The sequence below is a fragment of the Ovis aries genome, chromosome 12 (assembly GCF_016772045.2).
Source record: "Ovis aries strain OAR_USU_Benz2616 breed Rambouillet chromosome 12, ARS-UI_Ramb_v3.0, whole genome shotgun sequence".
Classification (NCBI taxonomy): Eukaryota; Metazoa; Chordata; class Mammalia; order Artiodactyla; family Bovidae; genus Ovis; species Ovis aries.
Window position 1 is genome coordinate 30,303,447 of NC_056065.1, and position 21,973 is coordinate 30,325,419.

The following is a 21,973-nucleotide window of genomic DNA, read 5'->3' on the forward strand; positions in this document are numbered from 1 at the left end:
AATATGAATATATTATAATCTGCTTATTTTCTAAGTATTTAAATGTGGTTAGTATGATGGCTATAGATTTATTTTTGTTTTTCCCAAATGTATTTTGATTCTTTAGAGTATGTTCTTATGATTTTCTGATACTGTCATCTTAGCATTACATTCTGGTTTGTCTGTAATTTTAAATTGATTTCAGAATATAAGGATTGCTTATGATACATCTGAGAGGTTTCACATATATGTATTTCACGTGCTTCTGAAAATTACAACCTATAGTAGTGCTATGTATACACCACACACAAGCTCTTTTGATGTTACCGACTATACAAAGTAACACCTACTGAAAGATAAAAGTATACCTATGATGACTATACCTTCATTCCTAGCGTTCCCTGTTGTTGGAAAATGTTCAAGTGCTAATTGCTGGAGTTATTAATGTTCATAATACCTATTTAAAAATGGTTTCCATTATTCCATGTAAAGTGTGAATTACTATCTTATTTCTCTGGTTTCTTTTAAAATAATTTTCATCTTATGAATCTTACAATGAACTTTTCTCTGTATTGTTTGGAGTGGGGGAAATTCTGTCATTACCATTAACCACGAAAAATTTTAATAATATGCTTTCCTTCTCCCCACAAAATTATGTTTGTTATTGCTGCAAAAGTAAAACATATTCATTTTTGTAATTTATGAGGGAACTGAACTCAATCTGTGATTTCTGTCTTAAATTTGGGTTAATATATATAAATCTATACTTTAACCTATATACTAACCTATATATATGTACACATATATATATGTTAATAATCAGAGGAAAGCAGCATTGACTTATGGCTCCTGAACTTCCTTGTAAAAGTTTTGTTTATCTTTTATAGATTGTAGTTATTTTTTCTGCTTATAAATTTGTCCTTAAAAGAGAAAATTCTTCTCCCTCTCTCCTCCTCCTCTCCATCCCTCCTTCCTGTCCTTCACTCTTTTTTAAAGAGAAGATTAGGATTAAATTAAGCTCATCAGTGTCCTGTAAAGCTTAGGGATGAACCACTAAGTTTATAACTTTGCAAGTGTGTGATGATGTAGATCATGACAGATGCATTGCAAGTGGGTGGAGAGTGCTGGCCAGGAAATTTTATCCCTAGCTACTGCCCTCTCCGTCTTGCTGGAATCAAGAATTAATCAAAGAGAAGAAGTGGGCAGTACAGAGAGGTTTGCATCCTGTTGCTGCTTCTCTGTGTGCAGTCTGTCAGCATGCTGACCTGCATTTCTCAGCCTAAGGAACTAGCTTTTGAATTTATGCTTTAAAGAAAGTTGACTTTATCTGGCCTCAGTAAAAAAAAAGCCTGCTTTATGTTTTGCTTTTCCTCCCACTCATTTATATTCGTTTAGGTTCTCTGAAGGTATTAGACACGCTAAGCTTATGTTTCGGTTCATCTCACTGTCATTTAAGACAGAAGGAATTCTGAGAGCTTTTTCAAGTTGGTTTCTATCTTAATTTTTTTTGAGTTTTTGATTATGGGCTTTTCCAAACACACACAAAAGTAGAGAGACAATTCTGATAAAGCCTCACGTTTTTGTCAGTTGGCATCAGTAGTTTTCAAACTTGTTTTATTAATGTATCTGATAGATTTCACACAGGTGTTTGTCTCCTTTACTTGGATTTCCAAACATTCCTTACAATTACTCTTTTGTTATCAGGCCTCTTGGCTTCCTGAGAGAGGTGTTTGTTAGTGAATTTATTGATCAAATTATGCAAGCTTTATTTTGTTTTTGTTTGGTGGTGAACTATGTACAAAGCACTCTTGGGCCAGGGTTATAGAAATATGTGGCTAATCTAACTCTGAAAATTACGTTCCAAGGCAAAGAACCTCAGCAAGTCAAAAGTCTTTCTTGGGGATATACAGATATTTATCAAACTTGCACTACCTGGAAATGAAAGGCGTTGGTGGAGGATGAGAAGGTTCTTAATCCTAGGAACACGTTTCGTCTCTGCTGAGCAGATAGCTTTTTCTAGTAGCAGTCCATGATTAATTACTCAAAAGTTGGCAGTTAACATTTTGAACACTCTGGGGTTTTCTGTTGAAAAATAGCGTATATTTGTTTGGGGGCTAGATTCTTAGTGCCTCTTGTGCTTCTGCTGCTCAAGACTTGGTTTTACTTAGAAAGTTTATCCCCGGCCCCCTGCCCACCCCCCTGCCCACCCCCCTGCCCCACTTCATTACTCTGAAGACATTATAGTGTGGTCTTTTTCCAGTTATGTTTCCAAGTATCCCTGGTTTTCACCACTTCCTTATTAGCAGTATCAGCCTCCCACTCCCCCCACCCCCACACAGAGCAATTGACAAACTGGGATTCAGAGGCTAGGAATTTGCTGTATAAAATGTCCTGTCCACTTAGGAATTTGTTGCCTGGTTGTAAAAATTAAGTGGGAAGGAGAAATTTTTCTAGGCTAAGAAATCAAGGAGAACTTCACATAGGAAGCAGAAATTAATGGCATGCATTTCAGAAGGGAAGATGGTGTTTGGAAACAGAGAAAATGGTCTAGAAATACCTGTGGGGAGCAAGGGGGTACAGCTCCTCTAAGCCCCTGTGCTAAGAAAAATTCATCGGCTTCCTGTAAAGGAGATTTGAAAAGGCGGTTGTTACCAGTGGAATACATGTTTCAGTTATACGCATTTTCAGTTAGTGATTACAATTGGAGTTGAATGAAAGCTTTGATGCTTAAAATGCAGCTTATTTTCGGTAGTAATAGAAATTAGAGGGGGTGGTAGTGCCTCCAGAACTTCTAAATAGGGTGGCTGCAGAGTGATGATCTGGTTGGATGGAAAGGTGGGAACGGTTTGCCTGTAGCTTTATTTGCTTAACGGTTTTTTAAAAAATTTTTAGATTGTATGCTACTTGAGAGTGGGGCTGAATGGAAATTAAAGCATCGGGTGTGAGGAAAGCGGTGGTTTACCACTGATGGTATTGAAGGTGGCCAAAGGATAGGCGATGTACTGCGGATATTTGTGAGACTAGTGATGGCGTGTGATTATCTGTATCTTCATCAAAAATAGAGACCAGACTCATCTCTACTGGCTCTTTTTCAGATTGTTTAGAGAAGGGAAAATGTATGTTTTCATTTCTACAGGCCCTTCCTCCTTCCCACTCCCCAGCTTTTTTTTTCCTCCCACTTCTATTTTGAAGTAGAACTTCTGGTTCGATTTAAAAATGGATTTATACTGGCAAGACAACTCCTATGGTTCAATCTATTGATTGAGCTCTAAACATTTGCTACAAATATGCAGATAGTATGTATGCATAGTCATGAATATAAGCTTTTAAAAGGTGAGAAAATGACAGTTGGAGGACAAGTTTAAATGGGAGGCTGAGTAGTAGTGTGATGGTTAAGTCATTTTTTCAGACAAGTAAGTGAAATTCTCTCAACCTCGATTTCCTTATCTGTAAATGGGAATGATAATCATAATACTGGTGACTTAGTGGTTAAGAATCTGTCTGCCTATGCAGGAGACACAAGAGATATGGGTTCAGTCCCCGGGTTGGCAAGATCTTCTGGAGGAGAAAATGGCAACCCACTCCAGTATTCTTGCCTGGAAAATCCCATGGACAGTGGAACCTGGCGGGCTACAGCCCATGGGGTCACAAAGAGTCAGACATGGCTCAGTCTGAGCACACAAACAGAAAACACAGAAAATAATAATAATTACAGATTAAAGTGAGGATTAACTAACTATACAGTACTTAGGGTGTCTGATGCATGTTATTAATTTCTGCCAATACTGCCCCATTTTCCATCTTTATTTGTGTTCCAGTGTAAAACAGGAGTGTAATCTGCAGCTGTCTGTAAATCAGAGTCACAGATACTTGCATACAGTTGTGTCCGGTGCTGGTGTCCCATACTCAGAATTACCTCTGTTATTGAGAAAAAAATTTTGCAAACAGAGAATAGTACCTTTCCACTAGTAACTGGCTTCGTTTCAGCCTGTAGCTATCATGATCAAAAATCATTTGCTGTGTCCTACATTGATCACAACTTCATGATTTCAGACTAGTTCCTTGGGATTTCATGGAGGAAATATAAAAGCAGGCTTTCTATGATGAATGAAATGTTTCTTACACATGAATCTTAAAAGGATGAAATTAAATTATAAGAGTTTTGTTAGTTGTCATGGCATAGTTTACTGAAATGACATGTATGGCATTTCCTCTATTCTATCCCCTCAAACGTACACTGGTAATTATTGGTAATGGTCTTTCTAAATTTAGTGTCAGTAGACTTAGTTTTGAGCTTATTTCAATGCATAGAGTATATTTTTTAGAAATTATTGTACAGAGTTTTAAAAATATATACTTATTTTTTTCCTGGACTTAGAACTTCCTTTTCTAAAAATGTGTTTGGTAGACTGATGAGAATATGATAAGCTCTGAACAATAAAATAGAAAATGGACTAGTTGCGCAAATTGTTTCAAAGCCAGATATTAAATTGGAAGCAACAAGAATAAAAGTGACCTTTCTGACCACAAAACATATGTCATTGTTATTGCTGCCAGAGCTCCACAAAGTACTTTTTAACTCAATATATAACTGCAGCAGAATTTTTTGATTAGCAATTCCACATCTGTTTGAGAAGATTTTTTTTTTCTTTTAAGCAAAATAATAGTTTTCCTGGTAGAACGTTCTTTTTATTCTTAAGGGTACATCTGTGACCTCCTGATCTTGCCTTCCAGACTCATGCTATTAGTGGCAACTGGTTTTGCAATGTATACTGTGATTGCATAGATCTGAAAGTGAGAATTTTAGAAGGTTTTTTTTTTTTGTATTATGATACTTAAAGTTTACATTCAGTTTCATTCTGAGTAAATTCTTTTTACAGGGAGAGATTTACTTTTTATTGGAGATGCAGTGAAGAATGGGTTAGAACAAGAATCTTGCTAATTCATAGGACGAAAATATATAGTGATTTAATATTTTTAATCAAGATGTGTTAGAAATAAGACACACATGGTAATATATTAAAGATCATATGCTTGCATTTGGTATATGCCATTTGAGTGTTAATAAATAGTCCCTGGTATTCTGCCATAACCTCATACTTTTAGCAAAGTATGTAAGTCAGCACGGTGGAAAAAATTACTAAATAATCCCTTTTTGGATCTTTCTATTTGCTGAAGAATGGGGTACTTCAGTAAAAAGGAAGAACAGATTTGTTTCTGATATATTCAGTTTTTAATCTTAAATTTTTCATCTAGTTAGCCCTCTCATTCTGAATGTAGGGTGCCTTATTACTTCAGTGTTGTCGTTAGGTTAATTTGTGGGACAAATAGGCCTCTGTTGTTTGAAAGGTCAGGAGTGTGTGTGTGCCTTTGCCGCTTAAAGGTTTCAAGTTCATGCAGGACCCGATTTTAGAACCTTTTCGTTGATCAGCTCAGTTGGATTTCACTACTGTAGCATGCTCTAAAGTAGTAAAGAAGGCAATCTTTTGAATTAGTAACATGATGGATTATCTAATTACAAAGTTTATATGAAATGGCAGTACGATAACTTTGACTGCATTACTAAATGATCTCAGTGACTGATCAGATGTGCCTGGATTCCATTAAGGAAAAATATGCCATTAAATATTTAATACTAAAAGCGAGCAGACACACCAGGATCGCTAACCTCTAATCACCAGGGTGCATGTATCTCAACATTTGGAGGTAGCTGCTAGATAACACATCTCTCTTGTCTTGCTCAGAACAGCTGTTAGAAGACTTAATTTTTGGGATTTTACTTTTATTCAGGTTTTAAGTAAAATGGGCAAACAGCCAACATACTTAACTGCATGTAGATCTTGGCATTCTAATTATGAGGAGCTGATGCATTTATGATTTATGTTTTTTTATACAATAGATTGACTCTCTGAGTAGATTCAAGAGATGATTATTCTCAAAAATGTTCTTCCAAGCAAAGTGACATTTGTAGGACACTTGGGATTTCAAAACAAAACAAGTCATGTATTTTTAGTGATATTTATCTATTCTATTCTTCATTATTAACCATTCAGTTACTATTTCTCTTCATTTATGTATAAATAACCTGTGATGAATGGATGTCTGTTTATCATAGTTAAGGACCAGATGCCAGCTAACTTCTGAAGTTCAGAAGGATAATTATTAAATTCTTAATCAACATTTTTATGTATACCTGCATTGCTCAAGGTTAATTACATATATGAGGCCAATACTTTGATTAAAACTACTGATGGATAAAAGTGTTTGCTAAGCCTTGTTGCCTTATCTATTTGAGTGTATAACTTGCCAATAATTCGGATAGAGGTAATATTTTAAAAATGATAATATGTCATTATGGAATGGCAGACTACTTTCATTGCTTTGCCTTTCCCTCTAGTGACAAAAACTTCTATTAGAGTACTGTGTCTCCCTACTAGAGTGTGACTTCTTAGAGCTAGCAGTTTATTTACTTTGAATCCCTGGGAATCTTCATGGTACACAGTAGGCATTTAATTATTGACTGGGTCAAAGAATGTATAAAAACTGTACATTATCTGTTTTATGGAGAATCCTTAGTTAAATATATTTTTAAATTATTACTGTAAATATATAAGACTAGATCAAAAAAGAATCTATATTATGGTAAAATTCAAGAAGTTCAGTTGATAGCTCAGAATCACAGAAGCTGCCATATTCATAAATTCTTCAGGAAATTATAAATCATTACATTAATTATTCCAGAGTTCATCAAATTTTTTCTGCAAAAATCCACATAGTAAATATTTTAGACTTTGTAGGCCAAGAAGCAAAAGTGAATTATTACTGCCAATTTGTAATGCACGATGAGAGGGCTACTCATGGTCTCCATGGCAACTCCTTAACTCTTCCATTATAGTTGAAAGCATCCATGGATAAAATATAAGTGAACTGGCATGGATGTCTTCCAATAAAACTTTGTTTACATAAATAGAGCATTGATTTTCATATAACTTCACTTGTACTCAAATATTCTTCTTTTTATTTTTTCCCAACCTTTTACAAATGAAAGAAAACATTCTTGTCTTGCAGTCTACGCAAAAACAGGTGGTGGATCAGCTTTGGTCCATGGGCCATTGCTTGCCAATCCTTAAATTATTTTTTGTAGCCAAAAGATTTTTTTTGTGTGTGTGTGCACAATAGGAGATAGCACATGCTGTCGAAACTTCTCTAATTAAAAAAAAGATAGGAAATATTTTATTTAAATTACTTTTAACAGTTACTGTTACTTTTTAACATACCATTGGTTCTACAGTTTTACATTCCCAGTGACATTTGTAAGCACAATGTGTATACAGTAATTATCTCTTGGATTTATTATCTTTTATCCCCAAAACATTTGATTCAATAAATTTAAGATGTTTTAATTCAATAATATAGTAGAAAAGATGTGGTATATCACTAAGGATTAGGAAGGAAAAAACTCTTAAATAGAAAAAATATATACTTTATTACCATCTTATTTATCATAAACTATCATTATTAGTTTTTTTTTTTTTAACTGCAGATGGTATAGTTTGTTATTTTGCCTTGAAAAGAGATGTAACAACACAGTTTTCTAGTAGAATTATTTTGGATGTATAACTCAGGTTTAGAAAATTTTTGTTTGAGTCTTCAGATCTTTTTCTTAGATTGTGGATATTACCTTCAGATTTTATTGTGCTTTGACTATTTGTGTTATGAATGAGATGGACCTCTTATGGGAGGAAAAAAAGTTTTAAGGGTATAACACTAATAGTAGTGAAAAATTATGATATGATAAACTTCTGTTAAATTTTATATCAGGGAGAAACAGAGTGATAGTTTTGAAGGCAGTAACTAGACATTGCTAGATGATGTAGAAAATAAGGTGTTATGTTATAAAGGTAAGCAGGTAAGTGTGGGGATGGCTTTTGTAAGTCAGATGAAAAAATGTGGCCTGATCAGGAGAGAAAATAGCCCAATTACTATCTGAAAGGATCAATTTTCATTAAATTTTTCTTCAGTACCTAGTGTTACATATTAAGCATACATATGTAGATAGCTGTTCTTTGTACAGTATGAGGAAGGAAGAACAGAAAGCCCTGTCATATTGGGCAAGCTGTCTATGGCTCAGTGCCTAGAAGAGCTTTGTCATTAGAGTGCTCCAAGGATGTATCAGGCTGCCTTGGCATAGCTTTGAGCTTCCTGTCCTGCAAGTGTGTCATTCCAGGTTAGAAGCACATGTTAGGATGAGTTATCCCCATGAATAGGATAAAGTGAAAGTGTTAGTCACTCAGCTGTGTCCAACTCTTTGCGACCCCATGGACTGTAGCCTGCCAGGCGTCTCTGTCCATGGAATTGTCCAGGCAAGAATACTGGAGTGGGTGGCCATTTCCTTCTCCAGGGCTCTTCCCAACCTAGTGATTGAACTCAGGTCTCCCACACTGCAGGCAGATTCTTTACCAACTGAGCCGCCAGGGAAGCCCCGTGAATAAGGTAAAGCTTGATGATTTGTAAGATACTCGGTGTTTGTCATCTTCAGGGTGCATCATGGAAGAATGCAGTATATACCTTTCCCCATCCTCTCTACCCAGGTCCTGCTTATTCTTAAACATTTCAGCTCAAATCGTTGATGAAATCCACATGACTAGGGTCGATCCTTCCATGCTGTAAAATCAGTAGCCACTGGTATTTTCTATACCGATCATTTGACAACTGTGAATTTTCTCTCTCTTTATTAGCTGTATGTCTTCATTTCCTAAATTCCCAGCCAGATTGTAAACTTTGTGAGAATAGGGGTCATGTCACCCAGTTCCTTCCTTAAGCGTCAGAGAACCATAGAATTTTAGGCCTGAAAAGATCACAGAAACTAGCCAGTTCCCTAGCCTCCCCGCTTCCTCTCCTCTACCTCTTTCCATGAAGTATCAGTCACAGTTAAGAGAAGGTTGGTAAAAAAAAACCACCCTGTGACAGGATGGATGCTAAAATTTAAGTCTTTGGAGCTCAGTCAAATGCTTCTCCTATCTAATGCCTGAGTGTTCAAGAATTAGTTTCTAAGTTGAAGTAAAACTGTGATGGAGCAAACAACTTAATGTCACAAACAAATCTTCATCAGTATCTATTCCTTATATATTTTTTCTAGCTTTATTGAGATGTAATTGACATATAGCACTGTGTAAGTTTAATATGTACAGTCTGTTGCTTTGATATACTTACATATTACAGAATGATTCTGACTGTAGGCTTAACTAACATCTCCATTACGTCACATAATTACCTTTTCGTGTGTGTGGTGAGAACAGTTAAGATCTACTCATGTAGCAATTTTTAAATATAAAACAGTATTATCAGCTATAATCACCATGCTGTCCAATTGATTCTCAGAATTTGTTCATCTTATAGCTGGATATATACTCTTTCACTGACATCTTCCCATTTCCCCGGATCCACACTTCTCTATTCCTTATATTGAAAGTTATCAGTATAAAGCCAGGAAATTAAGAATAAGTTACACTGTAGGATTACTCTTGTCAGCATTAGAAACTAGACTAGATTGTTTCTATAAAGATGAGTTTCAGTCTCAGAGATTCTGTCTCAGTTCAGTTCAGTCGCTCAGTTGTGTCCGACTCTTTGCGACCCCATGAATTGCAGCACACCAGGTATCCCTGTCCATCACCATCTCCTGGAGTTCACTCAGACTCATGTCCATCGAGTCTGTAATGCCATCCAGCCATCTCATCCTCGGTCGTCCCCTTCTCCTCCTGCCCCCAATCCCTCCCAGAATCAGAGTCTTTTCCAATGAGTCAACTCTTCGCATGAGGTGGCCAAAGTACTGGAGTTTCAGCTTCAGCATCATTCCTTCCAAAGAAATCCCAGGGCTGATCTCCTTCAGAATGGACTGGTTGGATCTCCTTGCAGTCCAAGGGACTCCCAAGAGTCTTCTCCAACACCACAGTTCAAAAGCATCAATTCTTTGGCGCTCAGCCTTCTTCACAGTCCAACTCTCACATCCATACATGACCACAGGGAAAACCATAGCCTTGACTAGGCGGACCTTAGTCGGCAAAGTAATGTCTCTGCTTTTGAATATACTATCTAGGTTGGTCATAACTTTTCTTCCAAGGAGTAAGCGTCTTTTAATTTCATGGCTGCAGTCACCATGTGCAGTGATTTTGGAGCCCCAAAATATAAAGTCTGACACTGTTTCCACTGTTTCCCCATCTATTTCCCATGAAGTGATGGGACCGGATGCCATGATCTTCGTTTTCTGAATGTTGAGCTTTAAGCCAACTTTTTCGCTCTCCTCTTTCACTTTCATCAAGAGGCTTTTTAGCTCCTCTTCATCTTCTGCCCTAACAGTGGTGTCATCTGCATATCTGAGGTGATTGATATTTCTCCTGGCAATCTTGATTCCAGCTTGTGTTTCTTCCAGTCCAGCATTTCTCATGATGTACTCTGCATATAAGTTAAATAAGCAGGGTGACAGTATACAGCCTTGAGGTACTCCTTTTCCTATTTGAAACCAGTCTGTTGTTCCATGTCCAGTTCTAACTGTTACTTCGTGACCTGCATACAGATTTCTCAAGAGGCAGGTTAGGTGGTCTGGTATTCCCATCTCTTTCAGAATTTTCCACAGTTTATTGTGATCCACACAGTCAAAGGCTTCGGCATAGTCAATAAAACAAAAATAGATGTTTTTCTGGAACTCTCTTGCTTTTTCCATGATCCAGCGGATGTTTGCAATTTGATCTCTGGTTCCTCTGCCTTTTCTCAAACCAGCTTGAACATCAGGGAGTTCACGGTTCACGTATTGCTGAAGCCTGGCTTGGAGAATTTAGAGCATTATTTTACTAGCATGTGAGATGAGTGCAGTTGTGCGGTAGTTTGAGCATTCTTTGGCATTGCCTTTCTTTGGCATTGGGATGAAAACTGACCTTTTGCAGTCCTGTGGCCACTGCTGAGTTTTCCAAATTTACTGGCTTATTGAGTGCAGCACTTTCAGAGCATCATCTTTCAGGATTTGAAACAGCTCAACTGGAATTCCATCACCTCCCTAGCTTTGTTCATAGTGATGCTTTCTAAGGCCCACTTGACTTCACATTCCAAGATGTCTGACTCTAGATTAGTGATCACATCATCATGATTATCTGGGTCATGAAGATCCTTTTTGTACAGACCTTCATGTATTCTTACCACCTCTTCTTAATATCTTCTGCTTCTTTCTGGCTATGTTTAAATGATGGTGACTTTCCAAACCATCTGGATGTATTCCGTCCAGATAACGGTTATGAACAGAACTGCTGTATTAGATGCTTGACAGTTTGTGGATTTGTCATGTATTGCTCATTTTTTTTGATCCCATACTTACTGGGAAACCAGTGCGTATTAGGCAGAGGTCTTTGTCTTACATTTCAGGACAATTGAAAGATTTATCACAAGTGGCCTAGTGCTAGAGTCACCCAATTTTATTTTTTATTTTAATTTTTAACTCTACAAAGTACTTTAACAAATACAGTCACATTCATTGCTTATAACAACCTTCTGAGCTGTTATTATTCCTTTTGCAGATGATGGAATGCTTAAGGTCACATTGTTTTTAAATAAAGGTGCCAGAGATTTAACTTGAGTATCATGATTTTAGATTTTCCTCATCCCACCATACTGCATTCTGTGTTATGTTCTATATTAAAGGTCTAATTTTGAACTACTCTCAGCCTTAGGAGAAAAACCAGAGTGAAAGAAATGGGAGTATGTATCTGATAAGATTTCTATCACTAATACTAAAGCACTGCTATAGTAGTTTTTAAATTAAATATTTAAATTATTTGATTGGGATTCCTTCTGTTTTCATAGAGGTGGTGCCTCATGTCTTACACCTCTCCTTCATGTATTCAAGTCTAGATAAGTGATAGCATGAGGGGTCAGGGGAGGGTGGGTTTTTCCTATCAAATATTTCTTAGCTGATGCTGCCACAACTGTAGGTGAAGATAAAGGTAATTGAAATGAAATTTTCATAGAGTTAAGATACTTTTGGAAATCTAGATTCTACAGCCTTCAAGTACTGAATATTAAAATAGTAATCATGCAAGAGCCTTCACCTTTGTCTGTCTTGTTTTCCAGCCATTATTGGATGTGTTTTTTCTTGTAATTCTGTAAATACTTACATTTATGGATTAAAACATTTTATAATACAATAGAATATATACAGTAAAGGATAAAATCATCTTTGGCTTCTTTGACACCTATTTTTCTGTTATGCCTTTAAAGTTTATGACATGAGTGACATAGGCAGATAATTTAGAAACACTATGTTTTGAACAAATACTTGTCAAATAAAAGCATTGGAACTGCATATAACCAGATTTGACAATTGTGGGTGCTGTTTTAATTTTAATTAACATTTGGTGTTAGTTTTGATGCTATAGGAAAAGATTACCAAGGCTCTGTTTATGCAGAGCTCTTTTATTAGGATCTGATGAATTATGAACAGGATTAAAAATGCCCTTTACAGCATTTTCTTTCTTCCCCTCCTGCTCCTCATGGCTGGCAGTATTTTATTGAATTAACCGGACCAACTCAGTGTCTGAAGAAGCCCGTGTTACTTGCTGGGTGGTGTCCTGGGGCCTGTTGCATCCTTCACAGCCTTTCATGGGCTCTTGGTGTTTCAGGTTTAGAGAGAAATTGGTAGGCTATGTTGTTTTGGTGCCTGGGGAGTTTTTATAATAATAGGTGATTGTGTGGATTTTCTTGTTTTGTTTGTCCAAGAGTCCATAGAACAGTACCCACTTAAACCTCAAGAATGCAGATCTTATGGTGTGATATTGTCCAAAGTTTAGAAATCTTTGAATTGCCTTTTGTGGCGTGACCTGCCCCTGTTTTACCTTCTACACCTCTTACCATTTTGCTTAAAAAAAATCATAGTTTGTTAATTCTCTTTATACCTGTTGAAGGACAAGCATTCCGCTGTCGTGGCCTAACTTGCTGAGCCTTACTATTTCCTCTGATCTTCAGTCTCATATTTTCTGCTTAATAAAAACCTTCACTTGCATAATCTGTCTTAACTTCAGATTCATCATGAACAATACTTAAAAGTGTTGTCTTCTCCTTCTCCTCAATAGGATGGGCTTCTTATCTACCTTTTCTGTCTTTCCTCTTGGCGTGGCAGTCTCCTGAGTCAGCCACATCAGGAATATCAGAGATGTCTCTGAATGAACTTTCCCTCTCTCTTGCCTTCTATATGCCCTGCTTATGCTGCTTTTGAAATATCTCTTAATTCTGTTTTTTCTCTCTTTATCTATTTTTTGCCTCTGGCCTAGTTAAGGTTCTTTTTATCCTGCCTATGTGGCCTATCTAATCTTTTTTGCTCCTCCTTTCCTGGATCTCAACCCATTTTTGATATCACCTTTAGAGATAAATGGGCTTTCCTTGTGGTTCAGCTGGTAAAGAATCTGCCTGCAATGCAGGAGACCTGGGTTCAATCCCTGGGTTGGTAAGATCCCCTGGAGAAGGGAAAGGCTACCCACTCTGGTCGCAAAGAGTCAGACACGACTGAGCAACTTTCACTTCATTTCACTTCACTTATATATATATATATAATTAATCTGATCATTTGTATTCTCCTGCTTTAAAATGTTGATTTCCTACTGCCTATTATATAAAATCAAGGTTTTAAAATATGGCATTTGAAGGCTCTGCAGGCCTCATTCCTTGCTCCTTTCCTGGAACTGGGTGACTGCTTGGATAGACTAACGTGAGGGTGTAACCATTTTCTTAGCACATTGCATAGTAACTAGTAAGTTGCAAGGATTTAATCAATGCATTCTTTCTCTCCTTTACATTGTTGCATTGTCACTGATATCTTGCTTTTCCTTTTTCACATTATTGCATCGTCAGTGTGTTTCTTCACACTTCCAAAGCCTGGTGATATCTGAAGCATTGCTGCTATGACAGTAGCAAATGAATGTAGGCAGGGCAAGTATGTCCTCTGGATAGGGAATTATTTTTGACAGGCTAAGCTATTTTGAGCCCATTTGTAAAGCTGCCAGTAAATATGAGAACACACAAGGAGAGGTTATCAAAGTCAGTGTGACTAATCAGCAAAGCCTGGTTATGGCTGCTGGTGTGTGTGTGTGTGTGTGTGTGTGTGTGTGTGTGTGTGTGCGTGCGTGCGCGTGCACACACACATGCGTGTGTAGATATGTAAGCAAGGAGGTAGAAATCATTGTGTTCCTTTGGATCCTAAGGTAATGTGCTTCTACCTGTAAGTCATTCTGATTTGACAGAGGAAATTTAGCTTTGAATGCTAATCATCAGCAGTAGTTGAGTGGGCTTCTGCTTTGGAGAAGGAAATGGCAACCCACTCTAGTATTCTTGCTTGAAGAATCCCAGGGATGGAGGAGCCTGGTGGGCTGCCATCTATGGGGTCGCACAGAGTCAGATACGACTGAAGCAACTTAGCAGCAGCAGCAGCAGCAGCAGCAAGGATGTAATCAGATTTTGGAATTCCATTCCTAGAAGATATCTATGTGTGTTTGCTAATGGTTGTCAGGCAGGCTTCTAGCTTTTCTTCGGATACTTGCTAAACATAATTCTTTTCTATGCTGAAAATATTTTCCTCATATGCCAGTGATCTTTAGATATTTTTTGTCACTTCTTACCTCCTCAAAGTCACTAAAGAGAAGCTTGCAAAGTCCTTTGAATTTTGTAGAAGCTGTATAGTTAGAGTTATAGTTCTTTCAGTTTATTGAGAGGGTATTTTCTACATGGCAAGGAGTGTTAGATGATCTTGGTATTTAAAAGTTTCTTTTGAAAACAACTTCATGTTTTCAATTACAAAATAATATAGTGGTTTAGTGAGTGTGATAATTCACGTATATACTAATAGTTATCAGCATTAGTTGAATAGGATTCAAAGTACTTTAAACTCTTGCCATTTGTCATTTCCCTAATAGTAAAGATTCCTTTCCCAATTCCAGCATTTGTATGTGCAGCTCTTTCTATTCTTCCTGGCAAATTCCTTTTCATTCTTCAAGATTCACTTCAAATGCCCCCCTTTCTCAACTTCCTTGGACATGTTCCATTATGACAGGAATGAGAAAGTAGAAATACCAAAAAAGCGGGTTAAAAAAAATCTAAGAGCAGTAACGTCTATCCTTTCATCCCTCCAGCCAGGAGCTGTTGTCAGGAGTTGGGCAGTTTATCACAAAAGGGCATAGTCAGAGGTTCCAGTACATCAGGGTTGAACGGCTGCCCAAGATGACTGGCAGTATCTCACATCCAGACACTGGGAAGTCTTTCCTCCCATTCTAATCATGTCATTTTCTCCTTTTTGATAGTTTTTTATCTCTTATCATTTTGGTCCTCTGTGAAGAATCAAAGGATTCATGACTTTTAAAAAAGCAGATCTTAAAAAATTACCAGTTTACTACGGGCTTTCTTGGTGACACAGACAGTGAAGAATCTGCCTGCAATGCAGGAGACCAGAGTTTGAACCCTGGTTCAGGAAGATCACCTGGAGAATGGAATGGCAATCCACTCTCGTATTCTTGCCTGAAGAATTCAATGGACAGAGGGGCCTTGCAGGCTACAGTCCATGGGGTTGCAAAGAATCGGACATGACTGAGTGACTAACATTGTCATTGTCGTATTTATAACAAAATGATAAGCGTTAGGCATTAAATGATAAAATAGGTATTAAATAGTATACTGTATATTTTTTGAAAATATTGCTTATGAATAACTTTCATAGATATCAGATTATGTGAAGTAGGAAAATTTGAAGATTAAGAAGGTCCTGAATTTTTTTGTGGAGGAAAATTTATTTTGGTAAACTTGCTCTATTTTTAAAACCTGGATTTCAATATGTGTCTAGCTTTCCCTAAGTCAGAGCACATTTGTGGTTAAGTTTGCCTTTCTCTCCCCCACCCCAGCCCCTCTTGCAGGGACCAACTGTTTCTTTAATGGGCTTTACTGAACTGAAGTTTGTGGGGGCCCATTTGCCCTTCTGTTTCTAGAACTGGTTGGAATCTACTTGGCTAAATTGTAATTCATAGGAAGAGTGCTGTGAAATTTATCTTTTGGCCATGAGGCCATTTAGCAAGTGACTGACTTCCTCTTTTCCAAAACCTAATTAGTGTCCTTGGGAACATTTCTATGCAAAATACCCATTCACACAGTTCAGCTTGCTCTCTCCTAAATGGAATTTCAAAACCCAATAAACTTCAGCAGGTGTTCAGATTACCGTAGACACAGAGCATGAGAGAAAAAATAGCATCCCGAAACTTCCTGGTAAATAGAGGAAATAAGGGCAGTAGTCACACTGCCATTTATCCTCATGCAGCCATTCAGTTCACTTCTGATGTATTTGACATAGTGCACGTTTTGGCTGTTCTATTCCCTTTTGTGATAAACTGGCCAATCACTGAACTGACGCTTGACTGTTGCTGCTGCTGCTGCTGCTGCTAAGTCGCTTCAGTCATGTCTGACTCTGTGTGATCCCACAGAGAGCAGCCCACCAGGCTCCTCCATCCCTGGGAGTCTCCAGGCAAGATACTGGAGTGGGTTGCCATTTCCTTCTCCAGATGCTTGACTGGAGTTGTATAGTAATACAAGTGCCTGTTCTGATGTTTTTATCTGCATATATTTTATACTTCGACTTTTCTGCTCATGTCAAAATTTAATATGTTTACTAGAATATGAGTCCATTCTGTGAAATGGAAAGCCCATGAAGACCGTGTAGGCCTATACTTGTGAATGTTTTTGTTTGTCTCTTTTGTTTTGGCCCATTGCGTGGCTTATAAGATCTTAGTTACACAACCAGGAATCAAACCCAGGCACATAACAGTGAAAGTATCGAGTCTTAATCACTGGACTGCCAGGGAATTCTCAACATTCAGTATTTTTGAACAATTAAAAATATATACTGATGTTAGAAATAACTTTGTTCTGTTATATAAATATAGAATGAGTGCTTTAAAATTTTTTTAGTGTGATTAAGCTTTTAAAATCTTAGGCAAGGAAGTAATTTTACATTTTTGTGGATGAATCCTAGATTGGATGCTTATTTTGATGTTGGTTTTTAGAATATTGACATTGCAATCCTTTCCATCTTTATTTTCAGTGACAGCAGAATCCCAAGTATACGAAATGTGATTAATTCTTTCACATTGAAGTCATTTAATTGTTCTTTGCGTAACAGCTGCTTTTTATTCAGTACATTGAACATAAAGTTCTGGAGTGCTTTTGTGCAATCATAAATTTTAAATGTGAGCCATTCTTCCTCTGAAGGCTCATATGCTGCCGTTGCTTTGATTTGTCAGTTTGGTAGCCTCTGTTGCTAGAGATTGCCATTGTAGTTGGCCAGGAGGGCATTCTTCTGGGACTAAACTCTTTCTGCAGCTTTGCGTGTCACTATGGTATTTAGTATTATGTACCGGCAAAAAGATAGGTGGGAGAGACATCAACAACTTCACATATACAGATGATACCACTCTAATGGCAGAAAGCAAAGAGAAACTAAAGAGCCTCTTGATGAGGGTCAAGGAGGAGAGTGAGATAACTGGCTTAAAACTAAATATTAAAAAAACTAAGATCATGCATCCGGCCCCATTACTTCATGGCAAATAGAAAGGGAAAAGGTGGAAGTAGTGACAGATTTCCTCATCTTGGACTCTAAAATCACTGCAGATGGTAACTGCAGCCATGAAGTCAGGAGACAATTGCTTCTTGGCAGAAGAGTGAGGACAAACCTAGACAGCATGTTGAAAAGCAGAGACATTACTCTGCTGGCAAAGGTCCGTATAGTCAAGGCTATGGTCTTCCCAGTAGTCACATACGGTTTTAAGAGTTGGACTGTAAAAAAGGCAGAGTGCCAAAGAATTGATGCCTTCCAACTGTGGTACTGGAGAAGACTCCTGCGAGTCTCTTGGACAGCAAGGAGATCAAACCAGTCAATCTTAAGGGAAATCAATCCTGAATATTGGAAAGACCGATGCTGAAGCTGAAGCTTCAGTATTGTGGTCATCTGATGCAAACAGCTGACTCACTGGAAAAGTCCCTGATGCTGGGAAAGATTGAGGGCAGAAGGAGAAGAGGGCGTCAGAGGATGAGATGGCTGGATGGCATCACCGTGCAGTGGACATGAACTTGGGCATACTTTGGGAGATGGTGAGGGAAAGGGAAGCCTGGTGTGCTGCAGCCCATGGCGTCACAAAGAGTCGGACACAACTGGGTGACTGAACCACAACTAGCAATAATGAAGTGAGGGAAAATTGGTTTGACTTGTCATTCCTAAGCTGCTTTTATTTCTAGAACAAAGGTGAAGTGGAGAAGTAGGGTCACAACAAAGCAGTGACTTGGATATTTTGGGTCAGAAAGAAACAGCTTAATACATTTCAGCTCAACAAATGTATGTTGTCTCTGTTTATAGCACTATGTGGAAAAAGAAGCGTAATTAAGACTTCATTTCTGCCTCGTCTGTTAGGAGACATTAAAGAAGTTTATAAATAACTTATATATTTGTGTTGAAAGTTCCTTGCATAGATTAAAGACTATGCCTTAATATTCTTTTTTTAAAAAATTTGCATGCCAAATTCAGCACACTGTAGTTGCTCAGGATATTCTCTGATATACTATAATATTGTGTATAATGACTGTAATAGTCCTGAGATGGGCATCTGGTGTGGGGGCATCATTTGATTTGGGATTTTAAGGGAAGGTGCTGTAGGTGCAAGAGACAATTCTGACTTCCTAGAATTTAGCAGCCACTGTTACCCACACAAGTCAGTGTGGGCCCTGCAGATAAGAATTAGACTGCTATAGCCCTGGATGCCAAAGGAAAGAGCATTCCAAGGAGATTTTTTCCCCCCTGCCCCCCGAGGAGATTTCTTTCTCTCTTTTTTTTAAAAAATAGCTTTACTGAGGTGTAACTGACATACAACAAGGAGATTTTTGCTGCTGATTTAAGTTTAATGAATCTGACTCTTTTGTGTCAGAAGCAGATAATTTAAGATTTTCCTCGAAGCCTATACCTGCAGCTGTCCCAGTGAGTCTCGTCCGTGTGTGAGCCCCCCGTGTGCCACTGGCTCTTCCTCATCCTGATGGGATTCCACTGATTCATGACAGCTTTGTTTTCACGAGGGAAGTTTGGCGGTAGACTGTTGTTTATTTTGAGTTTGTTTTTCAAAATAAACTGAGAAGGATCTTTTAAATGACATGAAGAAAACAGAGTAGCTTAGGTGTCTCAGGATCCTTGGTGATCTCAGGTGGTTTGGGATCCATGAAAGAAGACAGTTTCAGAAAGAAGATGGCCAACACGCTTGAAAGGGGGGAGGTGTTAAGGGGGAATAAAGTCAGCATTGAATTTAGCAATTCACTGGTATTGTTTTTAATCTTATTTTTTTAAGGGTAGGAAGCAAGATTTATCTATTTTGACCACGCCATACAGCACGTGAGATACTAAGTTCCCTGACCAGGGATCGCACCCATGCTCTCTGCATTGGGAATGCAGAGTCTTAACCACTGGACCACCAGGAAAGTCCCTCCCTGGTGCTGTTTTTATATGTTGTGTGGAATGAAGCTCTGAAGACTGTCATTTTTTTTTACTTCAGAATAAGACCAAATGTCTAATCACTCTTATTTCTTATTCTTATTCATTAAGAGGAACTAAAGAACCTCTTGATGAAGGTGAAAGAGGAGAGTGAAAGAAACTGGCATAAAACTCAGCATCCAAAAAACTAAGATCATGTTATCCAGTCCCATCACTTCATGGCAAATAGATGGGGAAACAGTGACAGACTTTATTTTCTTGGGCTCCAAAATCACTGCAGAGGATGACTGCAGTCATAAAACTAAAAAGATGCTTTCTTCTTAGAAGAAAAGCTGTGATAAACCTAGACAGTGTATTAAAAAGCAGAGACATTACTTTGTGGACAAGTCTGTGTAGTAAAGGCTATGGTTTTTCCAGTAGTTATGTATGGATGTGAGAGTTGGACCATAAAAAAAGCAGAGTGCTGAAGAATTGATGCTTTCAAATTGTGGTGTTGGAGAAGACTCTTGAGAGTCCCTTGGACTGCGAGGAGATCAATCCCTAAAGGAAATCAACTCTGAATAATCATTGGAATGACTGATATTGAAGCTGAATCTCTAGTACTTTGACCACCTGATGCAAAGAGCCGATTCATTGGAAAAGACCCCGATACTGGGAAAGATTGAGGGCAGGAGGAGAAGGGAGCAACAGAGGATAAGATGGTTGGATGGTATCACTGACTCAATAGACATGAGTTTGAGCAAACTCATTCAGGGAGATAGTGAAAGCCAGGGAGGCCTGGCGTGCTGCAATCCATGGGGTCACATAGAGTCGAACACAACTTAGCAACTGAACAACCACCACCCAAATGATAAGATGTTTCTTACAATGCCCCTAATGAAAAACTGAGTTATTCTTTTTCATTCTTAGGAAAGAAATCCCTTGCTTCTACCATATTTGAATTCAGAATTACTCCTAGCTAAATTGGTATGTTAATCCATTGTTCTGAAAAATCAGCGAGTATCTTTTGAAGTATTTTGTGGAGGGCTGTGGAGTCATGGTGATTTAGGATTTTGCAAACTTGATTACTGTGTTATGTTCTATAATGAAAATATCCAGCATGAAGAAAGAAGTCAAAATGGTCTCATCTGAGCAATCCTTTGCTTTACTCAATCCTTTGTAAAGCATCATTTTTACAATATTAACCTGCAAAGTAGTGCATAAATGTAATTTTGGGGATTACTTATACCCTACTAAGTTGGAAGCATAGGTTTATTTTAATGTATGTTGTGATCACTTAAGTATTGTACTAAGTTACTAACTAAAGTGATTATCTATTGAAAAGCCATACCTGTTAACGGCTCTATCATGCTGTTAAGTATTCACTAGCCAGAGGTGATGTAAACCAAATTGTGCTATTTTGAGTAGACATCTGCTTGAATAGCAGAAATGTTCATATTTGTATATGGAGAATATATGTTTATTCATGAGCATTAAAACAATGAAATATATCTGTCTCTGTGTAAGTTTTTGGAGGAACATGGCACAGGCAAGTAAAGCTTGAAGATACGGTCTCTTGAAAGCTTTTAACTCCACTCAGAAATACATTTTGCAGTGCCCTTGGGAAGGTTCCCAAAATCAGGGGTGTCAGCGCCTGGCTTACTTACCAAGTCTAGGTCTTCCCAGGCTTGAAGGGAATGAGGACTTTCGTAACCTGGTTTGTCACGGTTGAATGCTGCCAGTAGGTATCAGTTGCATATTTCAAGAGGAGGGCAGAGCTCTTAAACATCATACTTGCTTTTAAAGCAAGATAATAGTTGAAAAATCATAGAACAAACTAACTTTGTATACTTATGAAAAGGGGCCTTAAAGTATTTTTTGGCTCTTTCATATTAGATTTTCTGATTAAAAATTCTGTGATAATCAGTAATAGTCAAACTTCAGTTAGCATTTTCCTTCTACATTTGACTATGGAAGCTTATATGTTAATTTCAAGTTATCTTTTTCAAATGGTTTTATTTCCTTTATCATCTCTCTTTAATATTCATTTCTTAATATCTTTATGAGAAAGTAGCTGTTATCTACATATTATAAAATGGAGGTAATCTGACTTGACCATTAAATTTTTTTCAAATGTAATAAAGCTGTGAAATTACTATGACCCCTAATATTTTCTGTTAGAAGGACAATTTGTTCTATATTGAAGATAACAAGGAAACTCGTATGCTGTGGCTTGTGCTGAAATTAGGTTTTGTATAATTCTGTTAAATTGTTGTTTGAATTTAACTTATTTCTTGGGGTAGTTTTGTACCTTATAATATTTTATTATTATTATTTTTTAAATCAAATGTGAAATGGAATCTTTAATCATTGTTTTCCTAAATGAAGTCTGTGTGCCTCCTCAAAATGTGAACTATGAACCCTTTTGGACTCAGCAGTTATTGTGAGAGATTTAGAACACTTATGAAAGCT

The 21,973-nt window shown here is 37.5% G+C and overlaps 1 protein-coding gene across 4 annotated transcripts in view; it reads left to right on the plus strand.

The window, feature by feature from the left end:
• SMYD3 (SET and MYND domain containing 3) overlaps positions 1-21,973 on the plus strand; it is a 770,036-nt gene that overhangs the window by 199,334 nt on the left and 548,729 nt on the right. The window lies entirely within an intron of this gene.